This window comes from Stigmatopora nigra, chromosome 20 (genome assembly GCF_051989575.1).
Source record: "Stigmatopora nigra isolate UIUO_SnigA chromosome 20, RoL_Snig_1.1, whole genome shotgun sequence".
NCBI lineage: Eukaryota > Metazoa > Chordata > Actinopteri > Syngnathiformes > Syngnathidae > Stigmatopora > Stigmatopora nigra.
The window spans coordinates 8,041,266-8,065,832 of NC_135527.1; the positions used below are offsets into that span (position 1 = coordinate 8,041,266).

At 38.3% G+C, this 24,567-nt stretch overlaps 1 long non-coding RNA gene across 1 annotated transcript in view; it reads left to right on the forward strand.

The window, feature by feature from the left end:
• The window catches only part of LOC144213879 (uncharacterized), a 44,668-nt gene that overhangs the window by 19,444 nt on the left and 657 nt on the right, over positions 1 to 24,567 (forward strand). The window lies entirely within an intron of this gene.

Sequence of the window (24,567 nt, forward strand, 5' to 3'; positions counted from 1 at the left end):
CCTCTGAAGCTTCATTAAATTTTAAACTGTGGACTTGAAGTCAAAGCCCCAGTAGAGCCCGGGAAATCTCCGTAGGTTTTTTTGGGGGATTTATAAGACTACGTTCAAAGGGAAACTGTCAAAATCAGGGCAGATCTCCCAGTTCTAAAGGATTGGACGTCTATTGTCGTTAATGGTGGTCGACTAAGCTTATATGAATGGATCTTGGCTAACATGACAACTTAATTTAGCTATTGTATGCTGGAATTGTATGCCGTTTCTCACAGTTTGCAAGGAACTAAAAGAAAATTGACTTCATAGGTGATTAGTTCCACTTTTCCTGGTCTGTCTTTTTGTGCCGGTGCCTAATTTGACACTTGACAAAGTGCAGTGTAGTCTACGGATGGATGACTGTATCTATCGGGTTTGCTAGCACTGGTTTTGTTGAATCCCAACACACATAAAAATGTTGTTTTTCGTCTTATATTTCCAGCCTTTCTCCTGAAATATGGTTGACTGAAATTGTACGAATTCTAAGAGAGAGAAATTAATATCAAAGTACTGTTTAAATATCCAAGTGCTGTTTAATATCTAAGTGCTGTTTAAGATGTAAGTGCTGTTTAATATCCAAGTACTGTTTATTATCCAAGTACTGTTTAATATCCAAGTACTGTTTAATATCCAAGTACAGTTTAATATCCAAGTACAATTTAATATCCAAGTGCTGTTTAATATGTAAGTGCTGTTTAATATCTAAGTAGTGTTTAATATCCAAGTAGTGTTTAATATCCAAGTAGTGTGTAATATTTAAGTAGTGTCTAATATCTAAGTACTGCTGAAAATAGCTCTCAAAATGATATTCATGAGAGAGAGTTTAATATCTCAGTACTGTTTATTATTTAATTACATTTGACTGTCGACCAAACGTCCGGCGACCAATCGTTCGGTCACTATTGCCATCGTGTATTTGTACAAAACCCAATTCTTCCAAGCAAGATGTGATTCTGGGCTGAAAACAAAGTTGCCATGGACCTAATGGTTTCCCCCCTCTGAGCATTGTGTATTCTAACCTGCTCATCTGGCAACTCTCGGTGCCACCTGTTGACGAATGAATCTGTGTGTGTTCACGGCTCATTTACCAGCGCATGATAATGCGGGGCTTCTTGTCGTCCATAATGTGACAAGTGTAAAGCGAATTCTACAAATACAGCTTGTAGCACTAACGGAGTTCATGACCTCTTGCCATCTGTCTTGATACTCCAGACTGCAAGAGTTAGCGGAGCGACCTTTTTATAGATCATCATCACCTAGACTGAAGGAAAGCACAAGTATTTTAGCTTAGAACAAAATTTACGACATAGGGAGCCTTATTTTATGGGTAGCAAACTACGGCCTGCGGGCCACATTTGTCCCACTGGGCCTTTTAATCCGGCCCGCCGACATTGTCCAAATAATGTATTTTTTTACCCCAAGATGGCGCCATCACGTGGAAGCCAGTGGCAGTAGCTCTGTCCACTCATTTATTTTTTGGTGTTTTAAAGCCCCTCTATCTTTTTAAATGACATTTTGATATTTCTTAATATATTCCTTTAGTTACTTCACTTGGTACTTTATATTTTTGACTTTAATGATGAGTATGTTAATACTTTAGTCCTATTTTTCAATTTGTTTCGTAATCACAGTTAACGGATGCACTTTTTTATATGTATCATATACATTTTAATATTTTTTAATACATTCCTTCACTTACTTCACTTGGTACTTTATACTTTAATGATAAGTGATGAGTAAGTGATTACTTTTTTCTGTTTATGTTTCATATGTACTGTTAACGGATGCATGTATCGTATCTTGTACTAACCCAGCCCATCTGTCAAATTTTTAAAGTCAATATAGCCCCCCCCTGGGCCCAAAAGTTAGCCCACCCCTGTGTTAGCCCTCCCTCTGAAGGCAACCCTAACTACAGCAACAAATTCAATGTGAGACCTTTTCTACGTAGACATTCATAAACCTCATCTGACAACAATCTGTCACAAATAAAACCCTGACAAGCTGCGGTCAGGTGACCCCCCCGCCCCCTCCCACCCATCCCCCCGCCCCTCCCCCTTGCTTGCAATAACCAGAGGTGTAAGTGTGTCAATTTTCTTCCTCTGCCTGAAAGAAAGCAATCAATAGAGCGTTGTTGGCACCCAAAAAGGTTGTTATTCCATAATGGCTGTCGTCCCGACAAGCCCTGGCGGGTAACGGGTCAGATATATACCGACGCCATGGCTTCATAAACGGGAGAGCTCCCATCCCAGCAGCAAGAAATTAAGATTTTAATAACTCCTTGGCTTTAATTCTACGGGAAATGCGCTGTGAGAGCTAGGCTGTCTGCGGAAATAACTCTCACATAAATCTTGCTCAGCCCACTTCAAGTGTCGGGAGTTATAAAGTGCCTCCTCAGCTCAACTGCTATGCCGAGAACTTGATCAAAAACGGCGTGGCATGGCGCATTGTCTTACCTGAGCTGTCGCTATTTTTGGGGTTGCATTTTTTTGCAGTGTGACACTTTACTTCAGGTTCTGCGGTAATATTGAAATATTGCTTTTGGAATGTATACTGACAAGAGTATGGTGGTCAATGGCTTCCAGTCAAGTGACCAAGTCCAAGTGGCATATTGTCAAAGCGGTATATGGAGACGATGCAATTTCAGGGTGTTTCACTCTTGCTAATAAGGGGTGCCGTCTTCTTCATGTGTGAGGGATCTGTGATCGCCATTCTCCGTCTGCATCCTCTACGGGGGGAGATGGATGTGTCAGTCAACGCCATCTTGTCTCATCTTGGAGCAAAGTAGCTAAAATGTTTACTGTTGTGGAAGTGAGATTTAGCCTCGAGGTTTGTAGACCAACTTAGATTTAGGCAAAGTTTCCAGTTATATCATTCTGTAGAGGATAGTGTACCCTAACAACTGATTTACTTTATTTTATTGTGATGAGTATGTTAGTATTTGGTCCATATATAAGGCGCACTGGATTATTAAATGCCCTGTCTATTTTGGAGAACATTTAAGACTTTTATGTGCGCCTTATAGTCGTAAAAATACGGTATATATACCAGCAGTCACTTTGCGCAGTACTTTTTCTATGAGAAAGTAGTAGAGTTGTATTTGTGAGAGCTGGTAGAGGATAGTGTACCCTATTTACTGATTTATTTTACTTTATTGTGATACGTATTTTAGTATTTGGTCCATATATAAGGCACACTGGATTATAAGTCTATTTTGGAGAAAATTTAAGACTTATATGTGCGCATTATAGTCCCGAAAATACGGTAATTGTCGTCCTGTGAGGGAAACAAATGGAAACACTTTGCCTTTTACACACTGATCACATGAAATCACAGGTGGTGGTACTACCTCTTAACATTCATAGTAGCTATTCCCTAATGAATTGACCTTCCATTTTGTGGTATCATCGCACGACCAGTCTCAATGGAATGGTAGATTTATGATTGTCAATTCTAGTTGCAAAGTTTTTGGGTACTTTTGCAGAAAAACGTCATTCTTTGAATTCAGGTCAGAACGCTCGCGCAATCACAGGCAGAACGATGAAGTGATCCCACTTAATACAGCCTCGCCTAGAGTGGCCTACGGATCTACTAAGGAGTTAGCGAGCTGAACGCCGTATGGTCTGGCGGCTAAACCAAGCCTACGCGTTCCTAAAGAGCGCCTCACAATAAGAAGACAAAGACGACCCATCTGCTCATCTCATTTTTCCACTCACATTTGGGTTGCCATAATCAAGCCGTTCCACTGCCTTTGTACTTCATTTAATTGGCCGGGCCTTCATCACACGGCATAATTCAGGACTTTGTGTTCAAAGTAGGCCGGTTTTTAACTTTGTACGACTGTCAATCTACAGTCGACGTCAACCAAAGTGAAATCAGGTGTCTCGAACTGTCCCCTAGGTCATGTCTTTGTGTATATAGTGCCTGGAAAGAGATTTTGGCTTGATTCCAATCGATTCATAGCACCCCCTTCGGAAGATTGAGGGTAAAAACAAATGCATTTGTCATCATCCTTCACACCCACACCTGCCCGACTTGTTTTTAGTCTCCTCCTCCTCCTGCCTGGCTATATATAGACAGCATTTGATTAAACGCCGAGGCTGTTGCCGGCTGAGAGGCGAGCAAAAAAAATAACAGTTAAACGTCGCATCAAACACCTTGAACACATGCTCGCTGGATGGAAAGGGGGGAGGGGGAGGGTTGGGTTGAGGTGGCGGGGAAGTGAGATGCTACGCGGCGTGGCGGTTGCGAAGCAGATGTTTGGGTACGGGGGCACCTGGCAGGTACAGATCACCCGGGACTTGATTGCGGTACTGTCACTTGGTTGGCCTCATTTATTTCTCTCCTCCTACTTTTTCTAGTCCAGACATGGCTTTGTGTAATTCGTCAATCTGGACTCAAACTGGTTTTGAAAATGATGACTTTTAATCTTTTCTTGATGGGGATATTCATTGGGAATGTTAAGGATGTGTGGCTACCGAGCGAATACGTTGTTGGATGATGGAATGTAAAATTAGGGCGTGTGATTAAGTTAGAAATTGAAAAAAATAGGAATAATTTGAGAGTTGAAGTTTTTAAAAAGGTAGGGTAAACGAAAAATTGAAGTTTGGGTAGAAACGTTTATTTAAAGGGAATGAGAGGATTCTTCCATTGATACTGAATGAAGTAGAATAGGTAAAAATACTTCGAGAAACCACCCCTAAGCGTTCATTTAAAGGGAATGAGAGAACTCTGCCATTGATACCAAATGAAGTACTATAGGTAAAAATACTTTTCTAAAAAAACCACCCCGAAATGATCATTTAAAGGGAATGAGAGAACTCTTCTATTGATACCGAATGAAGTAGCCTAGGTAAAAATACTTCTCTACAAAACCACCCCTAAACATTCATTTAAAGGGAATAAGAGGACTCTGCCATTGATACCGAATAAAGTAGGTAAAAATACCTTTCTAGAAACCACCCCTATTCTGATTACTTATTTATTACCACAAGTTAAAGGGCCAAAGTCCCTAATACCGCCGCTTCTCACTCGACAATTAGCAGAGTGGTGGCAGATGTTTGGCATCGCCTTGGGAGAATGGAGAAGCTCAACGGCATGTTGGCGGATCACAGGCGGCTTCAGATACAGCCCCCCCAAACAATCTGGCCCGTTCCTATTACCCCCATACACACGGTGGCAGACGCTCCGATGACGAGCGCTTAGTCGAACCCTCCCACGCGCTACGGGCTCGAATCCAGATCAACGTTGTCGGATATACTCGACCAGTGACTTTTTCGCCTGAAAATCTAGACGCAAGAACGTGTTTTTTCAGCTCCGGCCAATCAAAACTCCCCCCTTTTGTCTGTAAGGAAACGCAAAGTAGTGAAAATCCACTATATTTTTAAAAATAAACTCCCTGAAAGGCGACTGATTTGATTTATTATTGTAATGTGAGTCACAGAGCAATGACTTAACAACTGTAATTACTCAGTCGTCGCCTGCGTTTAATTACAGGCGTATTCTACAAAAAAATAATCCTTCACTCGCACGGAATGAGGATTTGGTGAGTGGAGATGTGATTACCCCCTGTAAATCTATAGCAGTAAAATTGGGGTGGGGTAGGGGTGCAATTATGTCGCAAATGGCTTGTTGAACAAACCTCCAATTGCATGCATAATTTTACACTTCATTACTGAAGCTCATTAGAGTACTAGAGGTGCTTTTAGGAATCAACGCTGATTGTATCGGGTCCTTTTTTGTCTCTTTCCCCGCCTACAAAACAATCCAAACGACATATCCGGCGATGTCAAACCAGGCCACGCTAATTGAGGGAGAGTCGTTTTGCTGACGTTGACGTCTTAAGCAAAGATAATGCAGTCATTCCCCCGCAATACCGTATTTTCCCCGACTATTAAGGGCATCGTATTTTTAGCCGCAATGTCAATAACTAGTGCGATTTCTATAGGCATGGCATATAAATATCTTTGAATGCTTTGTTGATGCCAAGATCTAGAGCAGGGGTAGGGAAACTATGGCTCTGGAGCCACATGTGGCTCTTTTGATGAGTGTATCTGGTAAAATATGGAAATTGCTGGTGACATAACTGAGATATTATATCTAGAACTGCTTTAATCTTCATTTTTTTTGCAGTATACTCTTCTGGAACAAATTTTTGCATTGATTAGCAACAGCATATAAGAATATTTTTAAAGATATTCATGTTTTTCCACTTTGAAAGTGCTGAAATTACAAAAAAAATTATAGGGAATAGTAGAGTCGTAGTTGTGAGAGCTGGAGAGGTTAGTGTACCCTATCCACTGATTTATTTTATTTTATCATGCTAAGTATTTCAGTATTTGGGCCATATATAAGGCGCACTGGATTATAAGACATCCTGTCTATTTTGGAGACAATTTAAGAGTTTTATATGCGCCTTATAGTCACAAAAATACGGTTATCATCGTCCCACAAATGGAAACGCTGATCCTGTGACATCACAAGTGGCGTTGCTACCTCGATGTGGCTAACGCCAGCGGCTTGTGACCCAAACACCGACCTTGTAATACACCCGCCTCGTAGGTCGTGATGGCCGAGCAATGGCCGTAACTTGTCCGACAGAGTCGACATATACCAAGACAAAACACCTCAGGCAAAATAAGAGTTAGACGGTCAAGCGAGAGAATTTCAGATACAACAACAAACTCGCCTCCAAGTTTTTCTGTCTGACAGCTACTGCCATGAAAAATTGATACAACACTTACTTAAAACACTGCCTAGCCGTTCTTTTACACATTATTTAGAAATACAACAATGTTTAGCAATAAAAATACTATTTCTGGAGGAGTTTTGGCCTTTAGTGACTTTCTGTTGATTTTTTTAGAGCATTTCTGGCTTCTAAATCATTTTTATGACCCTCACATGCCCTATAAAGCCGACTTAAACTATTCTAACAACATGTTTTGATTTCTCAAACCTGTTTTTTCATGTATACTCCGATAGACTGTGATGCCAATTGAGTATAACTAGCTTCTACAGGAATATGAAGATATCATACAGCTTTAAGAAGTATGCATACACATTAAATAGCCATTTTGGAAGTGAGAGCTCTAAAAAATAGGCTGAAATGAGAAGCTCGCGTCATGAATCCACATTGCAGTCCACCGCCGGTCATTTGTCTTCCATCAAACTTGCCGTTGATGCCGGCTTTCCTGTTCTTATCGCACTTGGCAGGCCGTCTGATGTTTATATGCCGTTTTTTTTACTTAGTTTTACTGCAAAGCGCCCCCAAGGAGGGCGGCAAACATTCCAGCTGCCCTTTTTTTCACTCGTACATTGAAGGGAGAACTTGGCGTTGAAGCATCTTTATGATAATGAGGCGTTACTTGGCTGTAGTTGCCGCGGCGACCTTGGACTATGTCGCTGTCTTGTAGTATAGTGCCATTTTGGATTGGCTTTCCAAATGATAAACTCATTTCAGTTTTGAGGCGTCCATCCGTACTGATTGGTTATTGGACACTCGTTTAAGAACTCATTCAGTTTCTCCTGAAATAGCATTGTCTAGTTAATTTAATGCTATTAAAATAATGATAAATGATATAGTTGTAATGAAATCGGGTTAAGTTATTTTTGTTAGGCACTTGTCTTGTAAAGCTTGGAGAAACAATTCAACTAAATTAATGGAAATTTAACGTTTTGGTATGTTATTTTTATTTAAAAAAAAACAAAAATTGGTGAGGGTGAGAATACAGACACAGTAAAAGACATTTTAGAGATAAATAGATAGGTAATAAGTAAGTTAATAGATAAATACATGAATTAATATATAAAAAAATAAGCGTGTTGCTGAAATGTACATATATATATACACACATATTCCTACAAATACATATATACATACACATACACATATACACATACATATTTGAACCATTACTGCAGTTTTCTTTTGAAATAACTCAATTGACGTCATGTGGCGCCTCCTACTGTGAATTTAGCAATTGTCATTGGAACTGAGAGCCCGGCAGCCAATCAACACAAGACAGAAAACTAGCAGTTGATATTACAGTAGGTAAGGAAGGGAAAAACTTGTTTTAATATATAGGTCAGAGAAGATAGTGGTAAGAAATGCATTGACTAAAGACTCCCGGTTACCTACGCTCAATTATTCATAACAAGACGACTACCCGCGGCGAATTCAAGGGGTAGGAGTGCACATTACGTGTCTTCCGAGCCATTTCCTGTTCTTAAAAGGAAACCCTCCCGGCCCCGGACGCATTCCATGGAATCGATGCTCTCTGGCTGTGCTCCTCTCGCCTGATCTGCCGGTGATTGGCAATTAAGAGCCAGTAGTCGTTTTGCGGAAGTCAAAGAGGTGTAAGGATCTTTGAGCAAGAGTGCTCAACGCTAGTTCGTCTCCTAAATGGAGTCCGGGCGGAGAAAATCGAACAATCGGTTATGTTACAGGTGGGCGTGGGTGTTTATTTTGAATCTGTTCGACGTCGGTGGCAGCCAATGACTTCATTTGCGATTATATATATATATAAATATATACATGTTTTGCTAGTACAACAAATAGGCTTTTGCAAAATATCAATACTCAAACATTGTATAGGATTTAAACTATTTTATTCCGGACCTACCTTATATATGCATGTACATCTATGTGTATGTATATGTGCTTATATATGTATTGGTATGTATATATGTGCTTATATATGTTTGTGTATGTATATATGTGCTTATATATGTATGTCTACGTATATATGTGCTTATATATGTATGTATATGTATAGGTATAGGTATAGGTATAGGGTTAGGAATAGGTATAGGTATAGGTATATGTATATGTACATGTATTTCAGCAACACACTTTAGATATTTATTTATGTATTTATCTATTAACTTACTTATTAACTATCTATTTATGTCTAGAATGTATTTTTCTGTGTCTATATTCTCACCTGTATGTTATCTATGTGTGTCACCCATAGAGTGAATATTATATATCCGTATTTTCCAATGTATGCCTGTTTTTATACGTAAAACTGCATCATTCGTAGTTGAGATTATTTCAAATGTAATCTACATTCCATTATTGCAACATGCAGGCTTTGGGCGTACTTTGCCAAAACAACAACAACAGCTACAGCAACAAAAAGCTAATAACAAAGATGCTATCATAACCCCCCCCCCCCTACACCCGTCTTTTTGCTAGGCAGGTTAGTCGAGGGTTAAAGACTAGCACGCCAGTGAGGATTTACTGTCGCTTACAAAGCAACCGCGGAAGGCAAATAATTGTCTCAAGGTGGATAACAATAGGATGTGATACTGTCAATGTGACTTTAATCCCAGCCAAATCAGTTTCTTTATTTTACCCGCATACCCGCATTTCATTTACAAGATCCTTTCCTCTGTCAAGCCTGGCTTTATATTCATAGAAAATACGTGTTTTTTGCGACGTTGGCGAGGAAATGAAATGGCTTACGGGACTACTAAGATCATGACGACTGTAGACGTTTAACATTTTATGGTAGGAAATCCTTCTGGATCTCTGGTTTCATATAAATAGGGTGTAACGATATAACTACTGTATCTGTGCGCTCGTCTGAGTGTGTGCTTGGGGGGGGGTTTAATTCATTCTTATACTAATATTGTTTTACAAATAGCAGAAACTATTCTTATTTTCATTACATTGACTATTTTTGTTCCTTGTTCATGACTTCTCGACTCTGAAACTATCATTTTTTGATGTAGCGTATTTTCACGATTTTGTTGTTGGGTGCCGGGTTTCGGCACCAAAAGTATGAGAGTCCCGGGTTTCGGCACCAAAAGTATGATAGAGATGAAATAGAACTTTTAGGAGAAGGGTAAGAAAGAGTGAGATTTATTTGCCGTATTTTCACGACTATAAGGAGCACCGCATTTTAAGGCGCACCCTCAATGAATGACATTTTTCCATATGTAAGGCGCACTGGATTATAAGGCGCACTGTCTATTTTGGAGAAAAATTTAAGACTTATAAGTGCGCCTTATAGTGGTGAAAATACGGTAATCGGTATTGACTTCCAGGCATGAAGCACTCACTACTTTACAGTCACCTCTAGAGCCAGCCATTGTTGATGTTTTGGATTTTTTTGTATGTGGGGGAGGAGCTATATAATGGAAGATGTTGTAAACTAAGATGGCTGATCTGCATATTTAACAGTATTGTTTCAGTTCAGGCATTTGTGTTTTTTAAATATTCTACAGTGGTGGTTTTTAATTTTATTTTTCTGTTTTTTCCATATATAAGGCGCACCGTCTATTTTGGAGAAAATTTAAGACTTTTAAGTGCGCCTTATAGTCATGAAAATACAGTAGTTGTTCACTTTTTGTGAAATTGGCTAAATTAGACTTTACACCAAAGTCCAATGTTCTCAATCAATAAAGTTAGATTTAATCCTAGATTATTTTCTCTGCTATTTTGCCCAATTGCTAATGATCTTGTATTTCCTCAAGTGAGCGCTAATTACAGCACGTAGCCATTCTTTTGGGAAAAGGATTAAGCCAAGCATACTAAAGGTAAAAAAAAAAAAAAATCAAACTAGATTAAACCTCTCATTACAAGACAATCCCACATTGACTTTCCGCCCTCTGCTCCAGTTTTACCGCCGTAAAAAACAGTCAATTGAAGAAAATTGCAATTTAAATATGCATAAATCTGATTGTCTTGCACCATAGCGCTCCTATTCCATAGTGGATTTTTTTGGCTATAATTGTAAGCCATTCACGTTTTCAGTCACGCCTGTCGCCCTATCCTAGACGCCCTTGCCACCTTAACGTAATTAGGAGGTCGCCAGGGTATATCAACAGATGGGAACGCAGTACTAGACGGAAACGTTACGGTATTCTTGAAGTAGAGCGTGCAATGCTAGGAGATGATTACATTGTGTAATTGGATGTCGGCCTTGGGCCAAATGAGCTTTTCTCTTGTATTTTTTTTTAAATATTATGAATATTTTCTAAAATTTAACCCTTAAAAGCCACTAGGTGATTAGAATCTCTCTTTACTAGCTAAAAAATGCATTTGAACCTTCCCTTATTTGTATTCTTGCTTCATTTGCATCCACAGCTGACTTGGGTTGCCAGTTAGGGACCACAAAGACCCTCTCAGTACCTCAGAGTCGTATTTCCTGTCAGGGTAGCAGTGAATGTAGTGAATCTGGACCTCAAGTCCTTCACAAACGCAGTATTACCATCTCCATGAAGTCGTTATATCCTGTAAAATGCGTTTAAATCGTTTTTTTACTGTGAAAAAATCAGTTCTGGAAAATATTCCTGCAGAGAGAGATGAGAATCCCTGGAGTTTTTTCACCTTGGCTTGGCCGCGTTGATTATTTTTTATTTTTTTTTGCATTGTCGGGGTGTTTCATTTCAAAGACGTGTTCCAGTTCGGTCCTCCAAAACTTGCCTGACCTTTTTCGCTAAAACCCAGGCGCCAAATTGATATTGTAGAGCCAAGAAAAAGCTTATTATTGCCCTCTCCGACTCTATGACTTGACACATGTGTCTGTTCCTTTTTTTTAGTTTTTAAAAGCCAGTTGGTGCACTTACACAAAATGGATTGTCTCCCCAATCTAAAAAATGCGACGCTCTATTTATCTTAGCGGCAATAAGTGCTGAGTCGGGAGTCCGCCGAGCATTTCCAGTCAATTATTTTGAACAATAACGGGAGGGGCGGCAAGTAGAAGAAAAAATAACAAATAGAATCCCGTGGATTCGGCCAAATTGTCTACTTCAAAGACTTTTTTGCTCGCCATTGTTCCTCCAAGTACGATTGGAGTAATTAAGTGTAATCCTACGAGGGGGGGGTGCAGGTAGCATGGCCGGTGTTTGATTAAACATTGAACAAAAGCGTGAGGGAGATATGGAAGTGGCTAGGTGGTTTTGAAAAGCTAGCAAGAGGGCTTTCAGTCTGGCAGATCATCCGCAGTCTTCCAGAACAGTGCTGACGGTAATTAGAAATTAAGCCCTATCGGGGTCGCTTCTCGGACATTAAATTGGACTACGGGGATCTCACGTTCGATTCTGATGGCCTGGATGGGTGTTTGCCAAATTTTAAGGCAAATTTGAGGGCTGTTTTTGTAGATTTGAGACGCAAGTTGACTGTATTTGGGAGTATTGGAGTGTAGAAGTCCTCATGTAGCAATTTTACCAGGGTGATTGAGCCAGGTTGATTATGGTGCTTGGCGGCTTGCGCTAACCCCTTCGCCACCGCGACCTGACAATGTCTTCATGAGTTGAGTGGAACGCTGGCCATCAAGGCTTTCCAGCTCATCAAATGCTCAAATCTAGACTAAAGAAACTCCGATTAGAAAGAAATTGAAGAGCTGGCCAGGCTAAGGCAAGATTTGTTGTGGTGGAGAGAGTAGGGAAAAATACTCATGCCCATGAGTTAAAAGGATTATAAAAAGCATATTTAATTTTCGTTGGTTTATTGGATTGGATTGGATAACTTTATTCATCCCGGGAAATTTTGTTGTCACAGTAGCAAGAGGGTGAGAATACAGACACAGTAAAATACATTTCAGACATTAATAGATAGGTAATAAGTAAGGAAATAAATAAATACATGAATAATATATAAATAAATAAGCGTGTTATGTATATACATGTATATATATACATATGTTTACATATATATACAAATATATACATATATATACATATAACTTGCATATATACACTTATATATACACATAACTTACATATATATACAAATATATACATATATATACATATAACTTACATATATATACTTATATATACACATAACTTACATATATATACATATAACTTACATATATATACTTATATATACTTATAACATGCATATATATACTTATATATACATATAACTTACATATATACTTATATATACATATAACTTACATATATATATTTATATATACATATAACTTACATATATACTTAGATATACATATAACTTACATATATATACTTATATATACATATAACTTACACATATATACTTATATATACACATAACTTACATATATATACATATAACTTACATATATATACTTATATATACATATAACATGCATATATATACTTATATATACATATAACTTACATATATACTTATATATACATATAACTTACATATATATATTTATATATACATATAACTTACATATATACTTATATATACATATAACTTACATATATATACTTATATATACATATAACTTACACATATATACTTATATATACATATAACTTGCATATATATATATATATATTATATATATATCTATACATATAACTTACATATATATATATATACTTATATGTACATATAACTTACAACTTTATAACAGCAACATTAAGTTATGATAATACCGAATGTTTTCATTTGAAATCCAAAAGGGGAATAAAAAAATATATATATTTTCTCGTTAGACCGCCAACTAACCTAGACTCCCCCTAGCAAACACCATGCATTACCCATAAGCCCCTTGCCTCATCAGCAAGCCCGCATTTTCTAATCACACTCTAATGTGACAATTTGGGACGAATGGCGTCGCTATCGGGCGTACCTCTCCCCCACCTACTTTTGTCGGTGCAAACATGCGACTAAATAGGCCGAGTGACTGATGCGATCTTATCACGGCCGGGGACTCGCAGCGTCTGTTTGGGAAGGGCTTGGCAGTAATGGCGCTCTCCTCTATTAGATAGCATGATGTAATCCATCTTGTGGCTAATTAGCAACAGGGGAATAGAATAGAATACAATAGAATAGCCTGTACTAGTACTGGAGTACTTTTTTGCTGCGGGGGTTTTACACCAGGATGCCGTTCTTTGTCTAAAAACTAAAAGAACACATTTCCTACCAGTTTTCTTGTTTAGGATAGCCCACATGGAAAATAACAGCAATCATTCCGATACATTCACAGTACAGCCAAAAGAAAGCCTATCTGTATTTTACCCATATTTATCCCGTGCGCCATTTATTCCGTGAGCCTTTTGTCCAAAGCGGTCGGAAATATTTATACAAAGAAGATAACTAGTAACTTGTACGTTTTTGACTCTGTTTTGGTGGCAAGAGTTTGGGTAAAAAGGGTGACGTATTGTGAAAGTAATCGGAAACGAGGACAAGTTGATTTTCTCGGCAAAGTACTGAAAAAAAATGCTATTTTTTGAATCCTGCTTCAAAGGCGAACCAAGATCTTTTAATGTTAGCGGCGGTGACAACAATGAGCTCCCGACTGTTTTTAATGACGTGAAGCCGCTACGTTTTTGTTGCTCTCGACTGAACGCGAACAGCCGTGAAAAAGTATTATTTGATATACAAAAGGAAACAATGTCTCATTTTTTTTGAATTTCGTTTCACCAGTAACATAAAATAACGCCAGATGTGCCCCCAGGCTGTATTTTTTATAAAGTACTCTTGATATGACTATAATATTTAGTCATAGGTATAAAAATGTATCTGTTGACCAGTTTAAAAACAGCTCCAAAAGCGCTGTGGAATTCTAAACGTATGGTAGACCAAGTCGTCTTTCAAAGTGATGTGATCATTAAGAAAACGCCAGCCGCATCCCAATTGTTGAGGCGTCTCCGGAAAAGCGGCAACGTCGGCGGCGTCTGCCCAAGCGCCGCCGTCGTGTTTGTCAGTCACTGTGGGAGCGACTCATCCATCTCCCGACACCTGAGCAGACGGCGCAATCCGTCAGAGAGCTGACGAGACTGTGGAATCTTCAGCGCTTCGTAAGTCGCATGCCAGATGGCCCCCGTGTACAGTATGCTAATAGCACAAAGTCTCGGCAAAGAGATTTAATAGAGCGCCTCCTTAAATCTGCCTTACATTAAATGTTAACGCCGTCAAACTGAGACCTAGTCCGTATCCTCTTTTTATTTTCAGAATGTTGGAAAAATATACAGTTTTTGACCCGTGACCGGACGTTTGGTGGCCGGTCTTCAGTCCCTTTTGGTCGCCGGTCAAATGTAATTGGATACTAAACAGTACTTAGATATTAAACAGTACTTAGATATTAAACAGTGCTTAGATATTAAACACTACTTAGATATTAAACACTACTTACATATTAAACACTACTTACATATTAAACACTACTTAGATATTCAACACTACTTAGCTATTCAACACTACTTACATATTAAACACTACTTACATAATAAACACTACTTACATATTAAACACTACTTACATATTAAACAGTACTTGAATATTAAACAGTACTTAGATATTAAAGACTACTTGGATATTAAACACTACTTGGATATTAAACACTACTTGGGTATTAAACACTACTTACATATTAAACACTACTTACATATTAAACACTACTTAGATATTAAACACTACTTAGATATTAAAGACTACTTAGATATTAAAGACTACTTAGATATTAAACACTACTTACATATTAAACACTACTTACATATTAAACACTACTTACATATTAAACACTCCTTACATATTAAACACTACTTAGATATTAAACACTACTTGGATATTAAACAGTATACTTACATATTAAACAGTACTTAGATATTAAACACTACTTAGATATTAAACACTACTTAGATATTAAACACTCTCTCATGCATATAATTTTCAGAACTGTTTTCAACAGTAAACTCTCTGTCACCATTTTATCGGCGATCAAAATGGGGCCAAAAGACCGGCAACTAAAATACCAGTGACCAAACGTCCGAGCACCCCTTGAACAATTCTACAATTATTAGTCTCGCAACCTTAGTTTTGCCATCACGATTGTCCCGACTTTGTAATCGACTCCGTCTCTCCTCCGCCAGAAAAACAGGGGACGTCCTTGCCAATGAATTTTCATGATAGCTTCATCATTTGATAGCGCCCCGCCACAATCCTCTTGACCTTTGCCTGCCAGATTTCAGCGTCTGTGATCACACTTGCTATAAAATCCCAAAGCTGCGCCGGCTGACCGCAAGGCCATCGGCGTCCTCGGAGACGGACGACTAATTCCTTCACCTTCTGCCGTGCCTCCCGATTACAGACGGAGCGCGCCATTCCAAAAATCTGAAAATAACCAACGCTAACCTCTGAAAATATCACAAGAACTCTCGTTTTTTGGTAGAGATCTTAAACTCTACCAGTTTAAAAATAATACAGTCAACTAAATGAGGTCTAAATACGCAAAATCCTTTAGATTGAATCTGTAACTACCTTTGAGTGGAATTACATAGTTGTACACATACTATAGATATATTTATATAGATATATCTACACAGAGACAAATAGAAGAGATAGATATATCTATAGCTAGAACCATGAGGTTAATTAGGTGCCAAACGTTAAACTGGCCTTCTGATTATTTGCTGCTATTTGCTAATTAGCCAGCATAGGCGGGGGTCCTTAGCCAGGGGAAATGTCTGTTGGTTATGTGAGCTTTTGTAACCAATCAATGGCTATAATTAAGACACTAGGGTTATATAGACACCCTGCTTGTTTACCCGGACATTGAATTCAATGACATTTTCTAGAGCGGTTTAAACTACAACTATTATTTGCCTGAAAACTCAGATTTTTACTGTTTTATATCTAAGTACTGTCTAATATCTAAGTACTGTCTAATATCTAAGTACTGTTTAATATCCAAGCACTGTTTAACATCTAAATAATGGTTAATATCTAAGTACTGTTTAATATCTAAGTAGTGTTTAATATCTAAGTAGTGTTTAATATCTAAGTACTGTTTAATATCTAAGTACTGTTTAATATCCAAGTACTGTTTAATATCAAAGTAGTGTTAAATATCTAAGTAGTGTCTAATATCTAAGTACTGTTTAATATCTAAGTACTGTCTAATATCTAAGTACTGTCTAATATCTAAGTAGTGTTCAATATCTAAGTACTTTTTAATATCCAAGTGCTGCTTAATATCCAAGTGCTGTTTAATATCCAAGCACTGTTTAACATCTAAATAATGGTTAATATCTAAGTACTGTTAAATATAAAAGTACATTTGACTGGCGACCAAAAGGCCGGCGACCAAAAGACCAGCGACCAAACATCCGTCCTCGCCCGTGACAAAATCCAGCCGCCATTGCCAAAATTGTTTCTCCCACTACTACCCTTTGACCCCAGCCATTTCTCAATAGATAAATGAAGCATTTTATTCCCGCGCTGGCCCCACGCCGTGCGTCATTTTCAGCTTCCTGCCGCTGATGTGATTAGCCGTCATTAGCCAGGCTCAGCTCTCGAAGCTCACCCGTGAATCAGCAGGGGGGGAGAAGATCGCCATATCGATTGGCTCTCTTTCCAAGACCTCACCCACCAAATTTCCCACCATGTTTCACCCCTACAAAACCACCATGGCGCCAGTTAAACAGACTATGAATGATACGCTACACCCTTGTTTTCTCTGTTGGACTCTAAAGTTCACTTAAAAATAGTGAAGTAAATAAAATGCCTAATATTAATGTCATATTTATAATCACGATGACCCTAACATTTCTAATAAGTAAAGCATTCATATATATAAAGAATAATACCCGAAATAATGCAGTTTTCTTCATTGTACGCACATATATATGATTATATCTCAAGCTAATTTATAATAATGATAAACCTAACATTCCCCCCTGTTTTTACATATTTGTACGCAATCCCATAATCATTTTTACATGAGTTGCTACAGGCTAAAGGAAGATGTGGGTATTCTATGCAGGACCTTTACAAACATGGCTATGTTTATACGCGTTATTACTTTTCATTAAAAATAGCTTTATGCGGGGCTGTTTTTTGTATGAGTTTTATTATCATCCGGCTCCACTGACAGGTAAAAAAAACAAAAAACAAATATAAAATAATGCACGCTGTAATTGGGGAAGGTATTGACGTAATTTTTAAAACTTTATGTGAATACTTTAGCGCGATTTTCCCTGTTATTCCTGACTTACTCTGTTTTAAATCGTATTCTCCTCAATTTGTGTCCTGGGACTGTCCAATAAATGTCCGTTTTGGTAATAGATGATGTGAATCCTTTGTAGATGGTAGGATTAAAATGTACTGGCTGATGGTATTCGGGTTAATTTGACGGATGTGCTTTTACAGCAAGCCATTTTGGAAGATACCGTCAGAGAGTCGTCAACAATACCCAAAGAGCTTCGTTGTACTATTTGGTTTGGCCCGGCCACTTTATCCAATGGCCTGTAGTATAAAAAAAATAAATAAAAAACAGCAGTTGGCGGTTGCAAGCACCCCCAGGGCAGCGCTTTGACGCTGAGCAGCAGCTTAACGGGCTTATAGTGGAGTCAATCACTTGCCATTGAGTGGCCGTCATGGGAGACTCTCGCTCTGCTTTCCATTGACGGTGATAGACGTTGAATACGATAGAGATGCCTTGCTGAACCTTGGGTAGTTCGCCATGTTTTCAAAGTATTGGATTTGAAAGGTGCAGGGACGTTTGGTCGCTGGTCTTTTGGTGGCCGGTCAAATGGTGACAGAGAGTTTAATGTTGAAGCCAGTTCTCAAAATGATATTAATGAGAGAGAGTTTCATATCTAAGAGAGAGAGTTTAATATCTAAGAGAGAGAGTTTAATATCTAAGAGAGTTTAATATCTAAGTACTGTTTAATATCAAAGTACCTTTGAAACCATCTCTCAAAATTATATTCATGAGATTAAGTTTAATATCTAAGATAGAGTATAATATCTAAGTAGTGTTGAATATCTAAGTAGTGTTTAATATCTAAGTAGTGTTCAATATCTAAGTAGTGTTCAATATCTAAGTAGTGTTGAATATCTAAGTAGGGTTGAATATCTAAGTAGGGTTGAATATCTAAGTAGGGTTGAATATCTAAGTAGCATTTAATATCTAAGTAGTGTTGAATATCCAAGTAGCATTTAATATCTAGGTAGTGTTTAATATCTAAGTACTATTGAATCCAGCTCTGAAAATTATATTCATGAGAGAGAGAGAGTTTAATATTTAAGAGAGAAAGTTTAATATCCAAGTACTGTCTAATATCTAAGTACATTTGACCGGCGACCTAAAGGGACCAAAAGACCGGTGTCCAAACATCCGGTCACTGAATTCGACTAGTATAGTGATAAACTTGTGGCTGGAGTTTGAAAAGAGTTAGTTGTAAATTGCGATATTTTCTGCCACTAATATATTTTCCTGCCTTGTGCTTAAATCCCCAGCACATCTGGTGTTGCTCAATGTGTGTTTTTGCCAAAACAGCTAAGAACATTCTTGCCCTGGAGGTTTTGACATCCTGTTTTGACAAGTCTGCATTCGGGAGGGTCAACAAGCCAGAGACGATTGGATGGACAATGTCATGAACTTTTAAAGACAAGAACTGATTTTGTCCAAAAAAAATTGGCTATTAGAAGACACGTACAAGTTTACAGTATAGTCAAGTGTTTTTTTTAGGGGTGTGAGCGTTACCTTAGGGAGATTAGCGCTAATGCATAATACATGGCGTCGTATTTCCGACTCTTAACGTGCTGAGTTGATGAAGAGGAGATCAGGTGGCGGCGAAAAGTGATTACGGGGCATAAACATGGCGGCTGCTATTGCTTTATTGTCAGCGGGAGAAAAAATGGCAGCTCCGTGACAGTCGCCGCAGACGAGTGTCGGCATCAATGTTAATCGGGGACGCTGATTGTCGGCGCCGGTGACCGCAAATCAAAACGCGCGCCGATTAATTCAGCTCACCTCTCGGAAATGATGATTCCGCGCAAAAAACGTTAAGAGGCGGTTCGTTTTTTTAATGGAAAACCTCACACTTGGTGTCGGTTGTAATGAGATTAGCATATAGCAGTGGAACGTGTTTGTTTTGACCTTTACTTTTTATTAGAACCAAACAAAAAAATGAAGATCTAGTACCATATTTTCACCACTAAAGGCGCACTTAAATTTTTCTCCAAAATAGACAGTGCGCCTTATAATCCAGTGCGCCTTATATATGGAAAAAACAGGAAAAACACCACTGTGGGATATTAAAAAAAACACAAACACCTGAACTGAAACAATACTGTTAAATATGCAGATCAGCCATCTTAGTTTCCAACATTTCCCATCATATAGCTCCTCCCCCACATACAAAAAACTCCAAAATATCAACAATGGCTGGCTCTAGAGGTGACTGTAAAGTTGTGAGTGCTTCATACCTGGAAGTCAATAGCAATTACCGTATTTTCACCACTATAAGGCGCACTTAAGTCTTAAATTTTCTCCCAAATAGACAGACAGTGCGCCTTATAATACACTGCGTCTTATATATGGAAGAAATGTCATTCATTGAGGGTGCTTGCGCCTCATAGTCGTGAAAATACGGTAGATACATACATTGAATAGTCCAGTAGGAGGAGCAGATTGAAGACTTCTGAAGAAGCGATTGGCCGAGAAAACATGAGAGGAAGTCTTTGACTTCAACTTTGATGCTGACATATTTTGTTGGCAAGCGCTGTTTTGCCACGAAACTCCCACTTCAATAAGCCCGGCTTCACAAGATCGCGTCTTCCGCGTTGGAATTATTAATGTGTCAGATTTCACCAGCGTTAGATTCCAGCACTCTTCAGTTCTTGTCAAGTGTTTGCTATTCCGCTGGTAATTGCGTTGCAGCTCCACACCATAAAAAAAATGTTTATTGCATTTTAATTAGACCTCTAAGGGGTTTTTTGCTTTTTTTCGCGGTTCGGTTAAAGTCGACCTCACACTTTGGATTTGTCTGACAAATTTGAAGTAAAGTCCAATCTCGGTTTGTAGGTCGTCTTATTTGGAGTCTTTTCACCATATGTCTTCACCGTGACCGGACGTTTGGTCACTGGTCTTTTGGTCGCTGGTCAAATGTACTTAGATATTAAACAGTACTTAGTTATTAAACAGTACTTAGATATTCAACACTACTTAGATATTAAACACTACTTAGATATTCAACACTACTTAGATATTCAACACTACTTAGATATTAAAATCTACTTAGATATTCAACACTACTTAGATATTAAAATCTACTTAGATATTAAACACTACTTAGATATTCAACACTACTTAGATATTCAACACTACTTACATATTAAACACTACTTACATATTAAACACTACTTACATATTAAACACTACTTAGATATTCAACACTACTTACATATTAAACACTACTTAGATATTCAACACTACTTAGATATTCAAAACTACTTACATATAAAACACTACTTAGATATTCAACACTACTTAGATATTAAACACTATTTAGATATTCAACACTACTTACATATTAAACACTACTTACATATTAAACACTACTTACATATTAAACACTACTTAGATATTCAACACTACTTACATATTAAACACTACTTAGATATTAAACACTACTTGGATATTAAACACTACTTGGATATTAAACGCTACTTAGATATTAAACACTACTTACATATTAAACACTACTTAGATATTAAATACTACTTACATATTCAACACTACTTGGATATTAAACCCTACTTAGATATTAAACACTACTTAGTTATTAAACACGACTTAGATATTAAACTCTCTCTCTTAGAAATTAAACTCTCTCTTATATACTAAACTCTCTCTCTTATATATTAAACTCTTTCTCATGAATATAATTTGGAGAGATAGTTTCAACAGTACTTAGATATTAAACAGTCTCTTAATTTGTCGTCCGAGTCGATGTTAAACAAGTCCGTTCACTCACATTTCCTGGTTTGTCTGAGGAACCTGCATTGATTTTCCCGCGAGCTCACGTACAAGCACCCCTCGCGCCATTCCGCCTGCCCTACGGCGACGGCCGCACCCGGCCGAGTCCCCGTCGTTTGGCTATCTTCTGCGCTGTTTACCCATCACGGCGCAACAACTACTTGAGTATTCAAACCAGTCGTCAAAAGACAGCCCTCGATTTTCTGTAGCGAATATTTAAAAAGGTAAATTGCATGCATCGGGTGTCAATGTCACCATTGCCGTAAAAGCCCGGAGCGACAACTCTTATCGTGCTCCACCTCTTTATATTTTTCTCATGGTCGTCCTCAGGCCTTTCACAGATTGGTCTCCCAATTTTCACCATCTTATTTAATTCCTCTCAAGGCCAGCCAGGCTTGACGAAACCGAACCCCCCCGCTCGAAACTGCCGTTTGATCTTCTTGCTTGTGATCACTAGTCTGGAGGAGTGAGTACCCAAAGATGGCCGTTTGTGCAAAAAGCCACTCTCCACTCGTTATCGCGGGGGTAGGGAAGCTATGGCTCAGGAGCCACATATGGCTCTTTGGATAAGTTCATCTGGCTCTTTGCTAACCTGTGAGCTAAAATATGGAAATCCCTAGTGACAGAACTGAGATATTACTTCTAGAACTGCTTTAATATTCATTTTTTCGTAGTAGACTCTTCTGGAATGCATCTTCATTGATTATCAACAGCATAAGAATCTTTTAATATTAAAATATTCATTTTTTTCACTTTAAAAGTGGTGAAATTACAAAAAAATAATGATAAGGCACTGGTTTACATGTATGTATTTTGACTTTTAAATCCATAGTATGGCTCACAAGGAATAACATTGGAAAATATGAATTGTTTGTGGCTCTCTTTGTCAAAACCTATGGCTCCTGAGCCACATGTGGGTCTTTCAATGAGTCTTTGCTAACCTTTGAGCTAAAATATGGAAACCACTAATGACAGAACTAAGATATTACATCTAGAACCTAGCAAATACAAAGGAACGATACCTTTGACCCTATCCAGGTTTATTTTGCACAACATGGCTCACCCTCAGTGAGTAAGTCATAAAATCCACCGCTCCCTAAAGTTTGCCGACCGATCTGTCTCATCCGACTGGTGTAAACTTGCGGTAGCGCGGCAGGCTGTGCCATCCCGTGCCATCTGTAGCCTCTGTCAGAGCTTCCTCTAATTCCTCACAGCTCAGATGGAGGAACGAGAGCTCTACACAACTCCTTCCCTTCTCCATTTTCAACATCCTGGACATTCCCATTGCCTACCACCATCCCCATTTCACCGCCCAACTTCAACAAACCCAAATTGACCCACAGTTACCCCTTCTTTCTTACCATCGCGTTAGTAATAACTGATTTCTCTGGTTCTGTGCTTCCATCTTGGAAATAAACAGAAACATGTGCAAACCCAGATGGTCTGGAAATCAATAGCAATTACCGTATTTTCACCACTATAAGGCGCACTTACAAGTCTTAAATCTTCTCCCAAATAGACAGTGCGCCTTATAATACAGTGCGCCTTAAATATGGAAAAAATGTCATTCATTGAGGGTGCGCCTTATAATGCCGTGCCCCTTATAGTCGTGAAAATACACTACACAGTTTTGCAGTTTTTTCCGGTTTTCCATCCTAGCATGGTTAGCGCTCGCGGTACAAACCCAGGTATTTTCAGCACCTCTTGAAGTGGGATACGAGTCCCCGCCGCCGCCGACCTCCCCCGGGTCCAATTTTCCCCGGCACTGAGCTTGGAAGACCCCCGAGCTGAGCTTCGTGTTTAGTTACATGACAGCAGCGGGTGTGTGTGTCCAAGCTGAATGGTAATGAGTGAAGACTGAAGCCCTTGCTGTGCTGAAAATAGATTTGTTTGGATCTAGTCGCGGTGTACAGATATTGTAATCACCCCCCCCCCCCCACACACACACACCCTATTCCAGATCGGGGGGCCTCGGGGGGATTTCACGGGTAGATGGCAGAAATGCAAATGAACGGCGTGCGGCGATGTTGCGTACGCGGCGAAGAAGACGGCGGCGAGCCACTTTTCCCTTTGCAAAACTCCTGTGGGATATTTTTAGAACGGGTTGCAAAAGATTTAACGCTTTTGCTCATTTAACTAACTGCCGGCTATATGATTATGTGATGGATTTAGTCTGTTTTATTCTTTAAAAATTGTAAATAGAGTCATTATTAAGCATGGAAAGACAATAGATGGGATTTACATGCTCTGAAAACTCACTAAAATAGTGTAGTGGTCTACAAAACTAACTTAATTCCATAAAAAAAAGAATATTTAATAGTTTTGATTTAAATTGAAAAGCATGTAAAGACAATAGATGGGCTTTACATGCTTTTCAATTTAAATTGAAACTATTAAATGTTCTTTTTTATGGAATTATGTTATGTTTGTGGACCAGTTTGCTATTTTAGTAACATAATTCCACAAAAAAGAACATTAAATAGTTCTAATTTCAATTGAAAAGCATGTAAAGACCATTTATTGTCTTTCCATGCTTTTCAATTGAAATTGAAACTATTAAATGTTCTTTTTTATGGAATTATGTGAGTTTTGTAGACCAGTATGGTATTTTAGTAACATAATTCCACAAAAAACAAACATTTAATAGTTCCAATTTCAATTGAAAAGCATGTAAAGTCCATTTATTGTCTTTACATGCTTTTCAATTGAAATTGGAACTATTAAATGTTATTTTTTGTAGAATTATGTTAGTTTTGTAGATCAATATGGTATTTTTGTAACATAATTCCACAAAAAACAAACATTTAATAGTTCCAATTTC